This window comes from Mesoplodon mirus (genome assembly GCF_964341445.2).
Source record: "Mesoplodon mirus genome assembly, chromosome: X".
Lineage (NCBI taxonomy): Eukaryota > Metazoa > Chordata > Mammalia > Artiodactyla > Ziphiidae > Mesoplodon > Mesoplodon mirus.
In genome coordinates, this window is record NC_138981.1 from 61477902 (window position 1) to 61493539 (window position 15638).

General features: G+C 39.1%; 1 long non-coding RNA gene across 2 annotated transcripts; it reads left to right on the forward strand.

Annotated features, from left to right (window-relative positions):
- The first annotated feature begins 41 nt into the window (after positions 1-41).
- On the forward strand, positions 42-15322 carry LOC309796412. 2 transcript variants are annotated; one of them, XR_014292448.1, is made up of 5 exons: positions 42-344; positions 5197-5309; positions 11931-12016; positions 12155-12359; positions 13539-15322. It is a non-coding gene; the product is annotated as an uncharacterized lncRNA (long non-coding RNA). The 2 variants fall into 2 exon arrangements; XR_014292449.1 differs by lacking the exon at positions 5197-5309.
- The last annotated feature ends 316 nt before the right edge of the window (positions 15323-15638 follow it).

The following is a 15638-nucleotide window of genomic DNA, read 5'->3' on the forward strand; positions in this document are numbered from 1 at the left end:
CCTGGGGACTCGCACCGCCCCTGGCGACCCAGCCCGCCCCGCGGACGAGAATGTGTCACCGTAGGCAATGTGCTATCAGGGGGTTATTTTCGAAACACCTCAAATGACTATTTCAGTTGTCCACACTTGCTGTGGACACAGGATGTTAGGGAGGCTGTTTCTTCTGCCGGACTAGTTTTAGGAACTTATAGTAATTTCAAACTTAAAAGGAAAGAACGATCGTTTGCGTTCAAGGTCTAAAGAATTGGAATTTCCGGGTCTTTATTGTATTTTATCCTTTTGACTCAAAGCTCAGATTCAACTCCTTACTCCGATCCAAACCAAACGAGAAACAACTCCCTAAGGTAAATACTTTATTCCTCAGGAAATGACGAATCGGCGCACTTGGGAAGGAGTGGGCAGTGGTGTGCTTTGAGGAAGCGAGTGCCCCAAGCGGGAACTGGGCTGGGAGGGAGCGGTGCTCAGGACAGCCTTGGCCGGAGAGGAGCTGGAGGAGTTTGTATAACGGCTTTGGAAGGCTCCCTCGTGCGTACATAGGTCACAAGGCTGAGGCAACAAAGACTCAGCTGAAAATAAAGGCAGAAAGGGAAGCTAGAAAGGAAACCTGTAGGTAACGCTGATCACTGGCCGCAGGGTAATTGGACCACACCCCACTAGGTGTCCTGGCCCCAGGGCCTTTGCTCCCTTTGTTTACTGCCCCAACCCCCACATCTTGATCTCCGTTGATCCAAACCCTGCACGTCCTTCAAGTGAAGGGTTGAGTACCACCCGCTCTCTGAATCGCGGGGTAAGAGAATTAGACCGATTGACCTTTCAGGTTCAACTCGGAAAATCTGTGATTCTAAGCCTTCCCTAGCCACCTCACCTAGGCCACAGTGATTTTGCATTTTCGTTTATCTTTTTTCAATTTAATTTTTATTTTATATTGGAGTATGGTCTCTCCTCGTAAGCTCCCTCCGTTCCAACCCCACCCTCACCCCCGCCTAAATTAGCATAAAGTCAGGCACTAGGAGGTGACTAGCAAATATTTGGTAATGATGATGAAGAAAGAGGGAGGGAATGCTCAAGAACTCAGATCTGGGACTTTCGGGTTCAACGGCCAGCCAGCGATATAGTTAGATACAGAGATACATTTAGAATTCTCAAGCAAATGGTTTCCATCGCATTCACTGGCTATGCAAATGCCATGACTGGCAAATAACAAGCTACTTAAAGGCCCAGGTACACATGGGGAGAAAAAGTCTTTCCAGGGAAAGCTACTTCATTTTGGAAGAAAGAGTGCTTGCCTGCCCCTACTCTGGCCCTAACTCCCTGACATCTTCCTCTTGGCCTGTTGCCTCAAAAGCCCCTTCTTTACCCTTGTCCCCTTGAAGCTACTGCCTTCTCTTTTTCTTCACCTCATCATCCTTTAAAGGTGTTTTAAAAAATATTAAAGTAATATATGCTCACTAAAGAAAACTTGGAAAGTATAGAAAAGTAGAGCAAATCACCCTTAATTCCTTCTCACAAACAACCACCTGTTAATATTTTAGCTTATTTTTTCTAGTCTTTTTATTCCTTCTGCATAGACCACCTTCCCTGGCAAGTTATTCAGAAGTATGAATAGTTAGAAAAGCCAAAGGTAGTGTGTCACCAAGGAAGGTTAACTGGCTGGGTACCAAGATGCCTTGTTGGATGGCATTACCTTGGTGCTTTCAACCTCAGTCCAGCCTGGACCTTTCCATCTCAGAAACTTGATCTCCTCAGTGTCCCTGAACTGGTCAGTCTCAGGAGGCTGACTCATGCTGATTAACTAACTCGTGAGAGACTGATGTGTGAAAACCAGGATGCTGGTTGTTGATGAGAAATAGAACAGTAACAGTTTATTTTATATTGGAGTATAGTGGCCTGACCACCACATTCCCTTCCTTTAATAATGTGTAGGCCTCCCTCCTTACCAAGTGCTATTTTGTTTTTGTTTTGTTTTGTTTTGTTTTGTTTTGTTTTTGCGGTACACGGGCCCCTCACTGTTGTGGCCTCTCCCATTGCGGAGCACAGGCTCCGGACGCCCAGGCTCCAGACGCCCAGGCTCCAGACGCACAGGCTCAGCGGCCGTGGCTCACGGGCCCAGCCGCTCCGCGGCATGTGGGATCTTCCCGGACCGGGGCACGAACCCGCGTCCCCTGCATCGGCAGGCGGACTCTCAACCACTGCGCCACCAGGGAAGCCCCTATTTTGTTTTATACGATAACCTTATGAAGTAAATACTATGATTAACCATGCTTTAGAGATGGAGAAGCTAAGGTGCCATAAGATTAAGTAACTAACAAGTCTGTTCTATGTGGGCTTCACTGTCTCCTTTTTCTATGCTTCCATGGTTCACTGACACATTCTTGCTTTAGATATGTCAAAACTATCCACCCAAATTATAGTCAAATCTTGCTTGTCTGGAAGCCATTATGTTTCTTGAAGGTGATTTTTCCATTTGATTCACCATACATTAATTTTATATTTTAACTCTTGAATAACATTTTATTTCCAAGTTCCTGGGAATATTTTATTGTTGCTCCCTTAAATTACTTGAAAGTTTTAATCATACTAATTTTCAAAAATTCAAAATTTTTTAAACTTCACATTTTATAAATGTTTTCCATGGTTTTGCATTTTATGTTAATGTCGACATTAATCTTCCTTCTAGATGTTCCAGTTCGCTTAGCTATTCTCTCATTATTAATAATAAATCTTTTATTATTACATTTCTTGAAAAAAGAGACTCTCAACCACTGCACCACCAGGGAAGCCCTGTTTTGCTTTTTATCCATAACGCTCTTAATTCCTCTATAATTTATTTTTATTAATGGGTTTAGATAGAAATTTAACAATGTTTTCCTAAATGTTAGTGCCAATTGCATTAACACCACTTCATGAATATTCTTTCCCATTGATTTGAAATGCTACGTCAAGTACCCATGGGTGAGTTTCTGGATCACTAGTCTGTTCCATTAATCTATTTTTCTATTCCTTCACCATTGTTGAACTGCCTTGGCTATTCTTGAGCTTTAATCTTCCATAAGAACTTTAGAATTATCTGGTCAGGTTCTAAGGAAAATCCCAATTTTTATTGTGATTGCACTGAATTTATGGATTCACTTGAGGAGAATAGATATATTGAGAATATTTAGCTTTCGTATCTACAATGTCTGTTTATTTATTCAGACCTTCTCTTATTTCTTTCAGTAAACTTTATAGTTTTTTCCATGAAACAGTTGTACTTTTTTGTTAAGCTTATTTTTTGGTACTTTATAGTTTTTGTTGCTATTAACATTTTTCCCTGTTATATGTTAATTGGTTATTATCATGTATAGGAAAATGATTTTGTATGTTTATCTTATATCCAGTCTCTATGTTAGCTCACTAGATGTACTGGCTTAAAGGTGATGTTTTTGGATTTTCTAAATAGACAGTCATATCATTTGCAAATAGTAACAGTTGTGTCTTTACCTTTCAAATCTTTATAACTCTTGTAGTGGGTATAGTGGTTATCATTTCTTGTTCCAGACTTTAACGGACTAATTCTAATGTTTCACTATTAAATATGTCTGCAGTAGGTTTCTGGAAGTTACCATTTATCACTTTAAAATAATTTCTTTCTCTCCTTGGTTTCCTAGAACTTTATCATTAATATTATTATGAATGAATGTTGAATTTTATTGGATGCTCTTCCTGCATGTATTGAAAAAGTCATATAGTTTATTCCTCTACTTGGTTAATGTGTGAATTACATCAATAGGTTTCCTTTTGATGATCCATATTTTTATCCATATCACTTGGTCATGATAAACTATTCTTTTAATATGCACTAGATTCAATTTACTAATATATTTTTAGAATTTTTGCTTCATTGTTTTTAAATTATATCAGCCTATAATCTTTTATTTTTATGCTGTCCTTGTTTGGTTTCAGTAACAAGGTTATGCTTGCTTGTGAAATGATTTTGGTAGTTTCCCATCTTGTTCTATTCCCTAAAACTGTCTATGTGAAAAGAAAAGCATGTGTTCCTTGAAGTCTTGGTAGAACTCATCGGGCAGAACTTGCTGACCTGGTGTATTTTGGAAACAGGTGGCTTTATGAAAACGATTTCAATTTCTTTTGGGGTCATTGTTGATAATAATACTTTCCTAGAAGCTTGCCAATTTAATCCAAGTCAGAGTTTCTTAATCTTGGCACTACTGACATTTGGGGCTGGATGATTCTTGGTTGTGGGGGCTGTCTTGTGCATTTTAGATGTTTAGATGTCAGTAGCACTCCCCCCCACACCCCCTGCCCCATACCACCACCTAGGTTGTGACAACCACTCCCCAGATCCTGCCAAATATCTTTTGGGGGTCAAACTTTATTAGTAGAAAGTTGTGCAAAACTTTGCTTTTGACTTTTCTGAATCTGAATCATGGCCACCTTTGTACTCCTGACATACTTTATTTGTGCCTTCTCTCTTTTTTATTTGATGAATCTGCCCAGAAGTTTGTCTCTTTTATGACTCTTTTCCAAGAGCCTGTTCTTAGCTTTATTGATTGATTATATCTTTATTTTTGTATACCTCTGTGACCTAATAAATGGACAACTTTTAAAAATATTTTATTATAAAAAAAGAAAATGTATAATACAATAAACCCCACCACCTATCTTCAACAATTATCAGCTAATAGCTAATCTAGTTCCTGTCATTTATACTCCCATTTTCTCTTCCTCCTATATTATTCTGAAGTAAATCTCAGACTTCATATCCTTTCATCCATAGATATTATATATTAATACTTATAAAAATAAGAAGGCCTTATTAAATATAACCATACTACCATTATTATTCCTAAAAGTACAACTCCTTAATATCATCAGATATGCTTCCTTTGTTCAAATAGCTCAACTGTTTCAGATATGAGTGTGTGTGTTTTGTGTGTGTGTGTGTGTGTGTGTGTGTGAAGGAGAGAGAGAGAGAATGAAGCTCCAAATAAGGTCCATGCATTGCATTTGGTTTATATGTCTTAGAAGGTTTTTAAGTCTCTTTTAAGCCATAGGTTTTCCCTCTTATATCTCCTTTTTTCCTTGCAATTTGTTGAAGAAATCTGGTTGTTTGTCTTGTAGGGTTTCCCCAGTTGGACTTTCCTGATTCCATTCCCATGGTATTAACATATTCTCTGTCTTCTGTATTTTCTACAGATTGGTGTTTCACTTTAGAGGCTTAATCAGATTCAGGTTCAGTTTTCTTGGCTAGACTGCTCATATGGAGTTCTCCCATCAGGAGACACATAATGTCTGGTTGTCTCTCAATGGTAAGATCCACTTATTCATTAAGAGTTGCAAAATAGTGATATTCTATCATTCCGTATTCATTTATTAGCTGAAATTCTTTTATAAAAAGAAAATTCCCCTCATCTACTATTTTGTACCTAGTGGTACAGTTCACATAGGAAAGGCAGGATAAATGCCTTTATTTATTGACTTGCAAAATAATGAGTTAATTATCTATCATTCTACAAATGTGACCTTTTTTTAGTATTATCATAAACATATGGATTTAAACATTTGATATATTTCAATCCATTACAGTTATTCTCCTTACTGATGCTCAGATTGTCCCATCTTTGGTCCTTACACTCTGGCCTCTGTGTCCTTTTGACACAACCCTAGTGGTCTGTGATAACCTCCTTGTTTTCTGAGAAATCAAGATATTGAAGGTTCTACTTGTATGTTTCCTACCTCAGAATAGAAATCAGCCATTCCTCTCAGGAGTCCTGGTTCTTTTTAGTGTGAAATGGTATTTGGAAATAAAAATCTGGGTCCTGGGCATCGTGATCCTTCCAATTTAAATTCAGGGCTACAGTATAGGATTTTTACTTCACGTCAACAATCTATACCTCCTTTCTCCCACAACAAATATCCTGATTCTCAAAATAACAACATAATCACTAGTTTGCTTTATTCCACAATATAGAGACAACAGTTTCAGAATAACAATACCAACACCATACCACCAAAAATATGATTACTTACGAAGAGTTTAAGATTCTTTTATAGATTTTTTGTCCTTACCTTAAGATGTATCCTGTTAGGGATATACATTAATGTTGCTGTGTTTTAAAGTCACTTTCTGTGTTATTATGTCACCATCTGGATACACAGATTCATTTGTTTCATTTTGCTTTTGATTTTTAGGGATTGCTTTTTTAAAAAATAGTTTCACAATTTTGTAATATATTTACATGGTTTCAAAGTCAAATCTATGGAACAAAGTATACTCAGAGAAGTCTAGTTTTTAATCCCTGTCTCTTTATGCTATTCCTTCATACTCCCTATAGAAACAAATATGTATATAGGTATTTCTATCTCTTCCCTTCTTATGTGGGTGGTGTCATATTATGCACAGTTTTTTCCACCTTGGTTTTTTTTTTTTTAAAGATGTTGGGGGTAGGAATTTATTAATTATTTATTTTTCCTGTGTTGGGTCTTCGTTTCTGTGCGAGGGCTTTCTCTAATTGTGGCTAGTGGGGGCCACTCTTTTTTTTTTTTTTTTTGCGGTACGTGGGCCTCTCACTGCGTGGCCTCTCCCGTTGCGGAGCACAGGCTCCAGACACGCAGGCTCAGCGGCCATGGCTTATGGGCCCAGCTGCTCCGCAGCATGTGGGATCTTCCCGGACAGGGGCACGAACCCGTATCCCCTGCATCGGCAGGAGGGCTCTCAACCACCACGCCACCAGGGAAGCCCCGGGGGCTACTCTTCATTGCAGTGCGCGGGCCTCTCACTATCGCGGCCTCTCTTGTGGAGGGCATGCTCCGGACGCGCAGGCTCAGTAGTTGCAGCTCACGGGCCTACTTGCTACGCGGCATGTGGGATCCTCCCAGACCAGGGCTCGTTCCCTGCATTAACAGGCAGATTCTCAACCACTGCGCCACCAGGGAAGCCCCTCCACCTTGCTTTTTTTAATGAAAAATAAGTCCTGTAGATCACTCCATCAGAGTATATATATTCTTAATTCCTTTTCAAAGCAATAGATTACTTCATTTTGTGGATGTACCAGACCTTTATTGATGGAACATTTGGATTGTTTCTATCTTTTTCCTATTATAAATAACGCTGCAAGAAATAGACTTGTGCGTGTCTCTTATTCATTCTGAAAGTGTGCCTTTTAATTGATTAATTCCACCTGTTTAAGTGTATTATGATTGCCATATTTGGAGAGTTGTTTTCACCGTTTTGTTTTGTACTTTCTTTTTACCACGCTTTCTGACATTTTCTCCTTCTCTTGAATTGATAATTTGTCTATATCCTCTTTTGTTTCCTGTGATGGCTTAGAAACTATGGTTTGCATCTGTATTCCTTTAGTGGCTGCCCTTAATTTTTAATATGTACAATTAACTATAAAATGTTTTAACATACCTAAAATGATTCAGTATTTCTGTTATTTTTTTGAAACACAACAAAGTTTGTAGCATGCTTTACTGACTCATTGAACAACACTTCTTTTCTCATCTTGTTATTATTACCTGGAGTTTTATATTTATCTTTATTTGTAGTTTACCTTTTCTTGAATAGGTAATACACTCATGTGATTCAAAACTCAAACAATAAAGGGTATATTGTGAAAAGTCTTGCCCCTACTCCTCTCCCATCTTTCCCATTCACCCTATACCTCCAATCAGTTAATCTCAATAAATACATACTTTCCAGAGTTTCTTTATGTAACTATGAATATATACTCTATTTTTAATCTCCTTCTTACATAGTATAGCATACTACACATTCTGATTGGCACCTTTATTTTTCTTCCCTTGGATATCTTTCCATATCAATACAAATAATCTTCCTCATTCATTTATATGTCATAATATCCCATTGTGTGATTGATCCTTAATTTATCTAATCAGTACCCTGTTGATAGATACTTGGATTGTTTCCAATCTTTTGCTATATGCTAAAGTTGAAATAAATAATCCTGTACACATTTTATTTTATGGATGTTCAGGTATATTGGTAAACACCCGGAAGTTGGATTGCTCTTTCAATGAAAAAATGTATTTTTTGCTTCAATAGATATAGCCAAACAGCCCTTTATCAGGGTAGTATCAATTTGCATTCCCACCAGGAATGTATGAGAGTGTATAATTTCCCACAGCCTTGCTAATAGAGTATGTTATTGGGCTTCCCTGGAGACTCAGTGGTTGAGAGTCCGAATGCTGATGCAGGGGACACGGGTTCGTGCCCCGGTCTGGGAAGATCCCACATACCATGGAGCGGCTGGGCCCGTAAGCCATGGCCATTGAGCCTGTGCATCCGGAGCCTGTGCTCTACAACGGGAGAGGCCACAACAGTGAGAGGCCGGCATACAGCCAAAAAAAAAAAAAAAAGTGTGTTATCAATTTTGAGAGTGGTTACAAATCTTAGTAGTTATATTTGGCATTTTTCTTATGTGACAGAGGACAAGAATCTTTTTTTTTCTTTAACATCTTTATTGGAGTATAATTGCTTTACAATGGTGTGTTAGTTTCTGCTTTATAACAAAGTGAATCAGCTCTACATACACATATATCACCATATCTCCTCCCTCTTTCATCTCCCTCCCATCCTCCCTATCCCACCCCTCTAGGTGGTCACAAAACACCAAGCTGATCTCCCTGTGCTATGCAGCTCCTTCCAACTACCTATCTATTTTACATTTGATAGTGTATATATGTCCATGTCACTCTCTCACTTCGTCCCAGCTTATCCTTCCCCCCTCTGTGTCTTCAAGTCCATTTTCCATGTCTGCATCTTTATTACTGTCCTGTCCCTAAGTTCTTCAGAACCTTTTTTGTTTTTTAGATTCCACATATATGTGTTAGCATACGGTATTTATTCTTCTCTTTCTGACTTAACGTCAGGCTGTATGACAGTCTCTAGGTCCATCCACCTCACTGCAAGTAACTCAATTCCGGTTTTTTTTATGACTGAGTAATATTCCATTGTATATATGTGCCACATCTTCTTTATCCATTCATCTGTTGATGGACACTTAGGTTGCTTCCATGCCCTGGCTATTGTAAATAGAGCTGCAATGAACATTGTGACAAATGACTCTTTTTGAATTATGGTTATCTCAGGGTATACGCCCAGTAGTGGGACTGCTGGGTCGCATGGTAGTTCTATTTTTAGTTTTTTAGGGGACCTCCATACTGTTCTCCATAATTACTGTATCAATTTACATTCCCACCAATATTGCAAGAGGATTCCCTTTTCTCCACACCCTCTCCAGCATTTATTGTTTGTAGGTTTTTTGATGATTGCCATTCTGACTGGTGTGAGGTGATACCTCATTGTACTTTTGATTTCCATTTCTCTAATGATTAGTGATGTTGAGCATCCTTTCATGTGTTTGTTGTCAATCTGTATATCTTCTTTAGAGACATGTCTATTTAGGCCTTCTGGCCATTTTTGGATTGGGTTGTTTGTTTTTTTGATATAGAGCTGCATGAGCTGCTTGTAAATTTTGGAGATTAATCCTTTGTCAGTTGCTTCTTTTACAAATACTTTCTCCCATTCTGAGGGTCGTCTTTTCATCTTGTTTATGGTTTCCTTTGCTGTGCAAAAGCTTTGAAGTTTCATTAGGTCCCATTTGTTTATTTTTGTTTTTATTTCCATTTCTCTAGGAGGTGGGTCAAAAAGGATCTTGCTGTGACTTATGTCATAGAGTGTTCTGCCTAAGTTTTCCTCTAAGAGTTTTAGTGTCTGGCCTTATATTTAGGTCTTTAATCCATTTTGAGCTTATTTTTGTGTATGGTGTTAGGGAGTGTTCTAATTTCATTCTTTTACATGTAGTGGTCCAGTTTTCCCATCACCACTTATTGAAGAGGCTGTCTTTTCTCCATTGTATATTCTGGCCTCCTTTATCAAAAATAAGGTGACCATATGTACGTGGGTATATGTCTGGGTTTTCTATACTGTTCCATTTATCTATATTTCTGTTTTTGTGCCAGTACCGTACTGTCTTGATTACTGTAGCTTTGTAGTATAGTCTGAAGTCAGGGAGCCTGATTCCTCCAGCTCCGTTTTTCTTTCTCAAGATTGCTTTGGCTATTTGGGGTCTTTTGTGTTTCCATAAAAATTGTGAAATTTTTTGTTCTAGTTCTGTGAAAAATGCCAGTGGTAGTTTGATAAGGATTGCATTGAATCTGTAGATTGCTTTGGGTAGTATAGTCATTTTCACAATATCCATTCTTCCAATCCAAGAACATGGTATATCTCTCCATCTGTTGGTATCATCTTTAATTTCTTTCATCAGTCTCTTATAGTTTTCTGCATACAGGTCTTTTGTCTCCTTAGGTAGGTTTATTCCTAGATATTTTATTCTTTTTGTTGCAGTGGTAAATGGGAGTGTTTCCTTAATTCCTCTTTCAGATTTTTCATCATTAGTGTATAGGAATGCAAGAGATTTCTGTGCATTAATTTTGTATCCTGCTACTTTACCAAATTCATTGATTAGCTCTAGTAGTTTTGTGGTAGCATCTTTAGGATTCTCTATGTATAGTATCATGTCATCTAGAGTACAAGAATCTTTGAGGGCTATTTATATTTTCTTTTCTGTTATTTGTTCATGAGTTTTGCCCATATTCTTTTGGATTGTTGGTCTTTTATGGAATGTGAGGGCATCTTCTATCGCATTTGGATCTTGAATCATAGTTAGAAAGGCTTTCCCCAAAACTCCAATGTTATAGAGTAATTCTCCCAAGTTTTCTTCTAGTGCTCTTTTATTATTTTCCTTTGTACATTCAAATCATTTTTTCATTTGTAGTTTATCCTGGTGTACAGCTTTAAGTATGGAACTATTTTATTATTTCAAATAGCTACCGGTTGTCCCAAGTATTTACTGAATAGTCTATCTTTTCTCCACTAATTTAAGATGTCATCTATATCAGATCCTAAATTTCAATATTTATTTGTTTCTACTTATGAACTTTCATTTTTTTAAATTGGTCTGTATGTCTATTTATGTGGCCATACCCTGTGTTTATAATTATTGAAACTTTAAAATGTTTTAATATCTGGTAGGGCTACCTGTCACTATTCTTCTTTTCCAGGATTTCCTGGTTATTTTTGTTTATTTATTTTTCTATATGAACTTGTAATTAGCTTGCCTAATTAAAAATTAACTCTGTTGATATTTTTATTTGGATGATGTTAAATTTACAAATTACTACTTTGTACAGGGTTGCAATAAAATTCAAAGACATGGGTAAGTACATATAATAATTCCATTACAATGCATGATATGTTCAATGTTTATTCCCCATTGGCAATGCATAGCTCAATGCACTGTGCAAAATTGCCATGAGCACAGTACATTAATACAGCGCATATGTAGCAATCTTTGCATAATGTATCTGATGCATTGCCTCCGATGTTTCATATCTCTGATTTTCACTGAATAAGCTTGTGCCTTTAGCATGTCCCAGCAAAGGTAATCAAGAGTGTTCAATCTGTAAAATATATGTATATGTAATATGCTGTATATTATATGTAATGTTTTTAAATATCTATGTTTCCAGTAAAACTAGGAAAGACTGACAAACTACCATAGAACAGAGGAAGCTAAGGAATCATGACAAGTGAAAATGCAATGGGTGACACCAGATTGGATCGTAGAACAGAAAAATGACATAAATGAAAAACTGGTGAAATCCAAAGTCTAGGGTTTAGTTAACAGTAATGTGCAAATGTTGGTTTGTTAGTTTTGATAAATGTAGTGTAAAATGATAACATTAAGAGAAACTGAATTACTGATATCCAATAGTTCTCTGTTACCTTTGCAACAACTCTTTTGTGAATCTGTAATTATTCCAAAATAGTTTATTTTTAAAATTCTCTTTCTAGATTTTATGGTTACCCTCTATTATAATTATGTGTCTATCTCCCTCACTAGACTGTGAGAACTACTAGAGCCTGGACCATTCAGCACTATTCCTGTGTTCATCGACAGTTATTGGGGACAACCGTAGGATGATTAAGGTAAGCCAAGAGGACACTGAGAGGCTGTGGAAAAACTACCAAGTTGTTATCTCCCCTACTTTATATAATGTACCATTCAATTTAATAAGCCAAATGTGTTGCTGATCAACATTTTTATTGTCTCTATCTTCCATCCAGGCAGACATAAAGAAAAAGATATTTGGGAAAACTGCCTTCAAATGCAGAGAGTCCCCTTCTTTCTCCACTTGCTCACCTTCACTCATTTTTTTAAGTGCTCTTCCTCCTTGCCTCAAAATCTTTGGCACAGTAGCTTTGAAGAAGTGGAAGAACAGTGAGCTTGGGTTCTAGTCTACACTCTCACATCCTGGCTGTGTAAACTTGGGTAAATTACTTAATCTCTACAAGCCTGTTTCTCATCTCCATAACTAACAGGATTAAATGAGAAAGTATATGTGACACACTGTATAATTCCAAAATACCACGTGGCCTTCTGCATTCCTTTGTGCATGATTTTTTTACTGCCAAACTTACTCTTTCTCCAGTGCTCCCTCTGTGAATGGTTACCCCTACCCACTTGTCCAAATGAGAACCCAAGTCATCCTTGACTCCTTCCTCCCTCTAATAATCTCCTTCCTGCATTTCAAAATTGTCACCAAGTCCTACAACTTCCTAAATATCTGACCCATCCTCTCATTTTGATCCCCACTGTCACTGCCTTTAGTTTCTCCCTGGACTATAGTAACAGCCTGTTAACTGGTTTCCTTGCCTTCAGATTTGTTCTCCATTTTTCATACTGGTCTCAAATTGGTTTTACAAATATTTGGCTCTGTTACTCCCCAACTTAAAGTTCTCCTGTGGATTCTCATAGCCTTTAGCATAAATCCAAAAATTTTAGCATGACATTGTGATCTAGCCTGTATGTATCCACCCAGCAGTGCTGCTCTCTTGTTTCTGCTATATCCCTAAGCTTTAGTTATCTTGAATTATTTGCAGCTGCCTGAAATCACGGTGCATTCTCACACAGTTGCACTATTCCCTCTGTCTGAAGACTTCCTTTCATCCATTTAAAAAATGTGCTAAATCTTGTGGTCATTTCTCAGTCCTCATCTTACTTGACCTATCGGTAACATGTGATGCACTTGATCACTCCCTCCTTGATTTATTTTCTTCACTCAACTTTTATTTGTTTATTTTTTAGAAGTATATTAGAATTTATTGTAATTTTTTAAACATTTTATATTGGACTATAGTTGATTAACAATGTTGTGTTAGTTTCAGGTGTAGAGCAAACTGATTCAGTCATACATATACATGAGTCTATTCTTTTACAAATTCTTTTCCCATTTAGGTTGTTGCATAATACTGAGCAGACTTCCATGTGCTATAGAGTAGGTCCTTGTTGGTTATCCATTTTAAATATAGCAGAGTGTACATGTCAATCCCAAGCTCCCTAACTATCTCTCCCCCCCCACCATTCCCCCTAGTAACCATAAATTCATTCTCTAAGTCTGTAAGTCTCTTTCTGTTTTTGTAAATAAGTTCATTTGTATCATTTCTTAAGATTCCACATATAGGGGGAGACCTTCAAGATGGCGAGGAGTAAGAAGTGGAGATCACCTTCCTCCCCACAAACACATCAGAAATACATCTACATGTAGAACAACTCCTACAGAACACCTACTGAACACTGACAGAAGACCTCAGACTTCCCAAAAGGCAAGAAACTCCCCACATACGTGGGTAGGGAAAAAGAAAAAAGAAAAAAAAAACAGAGACAAAAGAATAGGGATGGGACCTGCACCTCTGGGAGGGAGCTGTGAAGGAGGAAAAGCTTCCACACATTAGGGAGCCCCTTCACTGGCAGAGATGGGGGCGGCGGCGGGGGAAGCTTCGGAGCCGTGGAGGAGAGTGCAGCAACAGGGGTGCAGAGAGCAAAGCAGAGAGGTTCCTGCACAGAGGATCGGTGCCAAACAGCACTCACCAGCCTGAGAGGCTTGTCTGCTTACCTGCCGGGGTGGGTGGGGGCTGGGACCTGAGGCTCTGGCTTCTTTGGAGGTGAGATCCCAGGGAGAGTACTGCAGTTGGCTGAGTGAACACAGCCTGAAGGGGGCTAGTGCACCATTGCTAGCCGGGAGGGAGTCTGGGAAAAAGTATGGACCTGCCTAAGAGGCAAGAGACCATTGTCTCAGGGTGCGTGAGAAGAGGGGATTCAGAGCACCACCTGAATGAGCTCCAGAGACGGGCGTGAGTCACGGCTATCAGCATGGACATGAGAGACGGGCATGAAATGCTAAGGCTGCTGCTGCAGCCACCAAGAAGCCTGTGTGCAAGCACAGTTCACTGTCCAGATCTCCCTTCCCAGGAACCTGTGCAGCCCGCCACTGCCAGGGTCCCGTGATCCAGGGACAACATCCCTGGGAGGACAAACGAAGCACCTCAGGCTCTTGTAATGTCACGCTGGCCTCTGCAGCTGCAGGCTCATCCCGCATTCCGTACCCCTCCCTCCCCCCGGCCTGAGTGAGCCAGAGCCCCCTAATCAGCTGCTTCCTTAACCCCGTCCTGGTCCTGTCTGAGTGAAGAACAGACTCCCTCAGGCAACCTATATGCAGAGGTGGGGCCAAATCAAAGCTGAACCCCAGGAGCTGTGCGAACAAAGAAGAGAAAAGGAAATCTCTCCCAGCAGCCTCAGGAGCAGCAGATTAAATGTCCACAATTAATTTCATCTACCCTGCATCTCTGGAATACCTGAATAGACAGTGAATCATCCCAAAATTGAGGTGGTGAACTTTGGGAACAATGATATATAATTTTTTCCCCTTTTCTCTTTCTCTGAGTGTGTATGTGTATGCTTCCTTGTGTGATTTTGTCTGAATAGCTTCGCTTTTACCATTTGTCCTAGGCTTCTGTCTGTCCATTTTTTTTTAGTATAGTTTTTAGCATTTGTTATCATTGGTGGATTTGTTATTTGGTTTGGTTGCTCTCTTCTTTCTTTTTCTATAAATTACTTTTCAATTAAAAAAAAATTTTAATAATTGTTTTTTATTTTAATAACTTTATTTTTTTCTTTCGTTTTTTCTCTTTTTTTCCCTTTTCTTCTGAGCCGTGTGGTTGGCAGGGTCTTGGCGCTCTGACAGGGCGTCAGGACTGTGCCTCTGAGGTGGGAGAGCTGAGTTCAGGACATTGGTCCACTAGAGACCTCCCAGCTCCACGTAATATCAAACAGCAAAAGCTCTCCCAGAGATCTCCATCACAATGCTAAGACCCAGCTCCACTCAACAACCAGCAAGATACAATGCTGGACACCCTATGCCAAACAGTTAGCAAGACAGGAGCATAACCCCACCCATCAGCAGAGAGGTTGCCTAAAATCACAATAATGTCACAGACACCCCAAAACACACAAATGGACGTGGTCCTGCCCACCAGAAAGACAATATACAGCCTCATCCACCAGAACACAGGCACTAGTACCCTCCACCAGGAGGCCTACACAACCCACTGAATCAACCTTAGCCACTGGGGGCAGACACCAAAAACAATGGGAACTACAAACCTGAAGCCTGCAAAAAGGAGACCCCAACCACAGAAAGTTAAACAAAATGAGAAGACAGAGAAACACACAGCAGATGAAGGAGCAAGGTAAAAACCCACCAGACCAAAA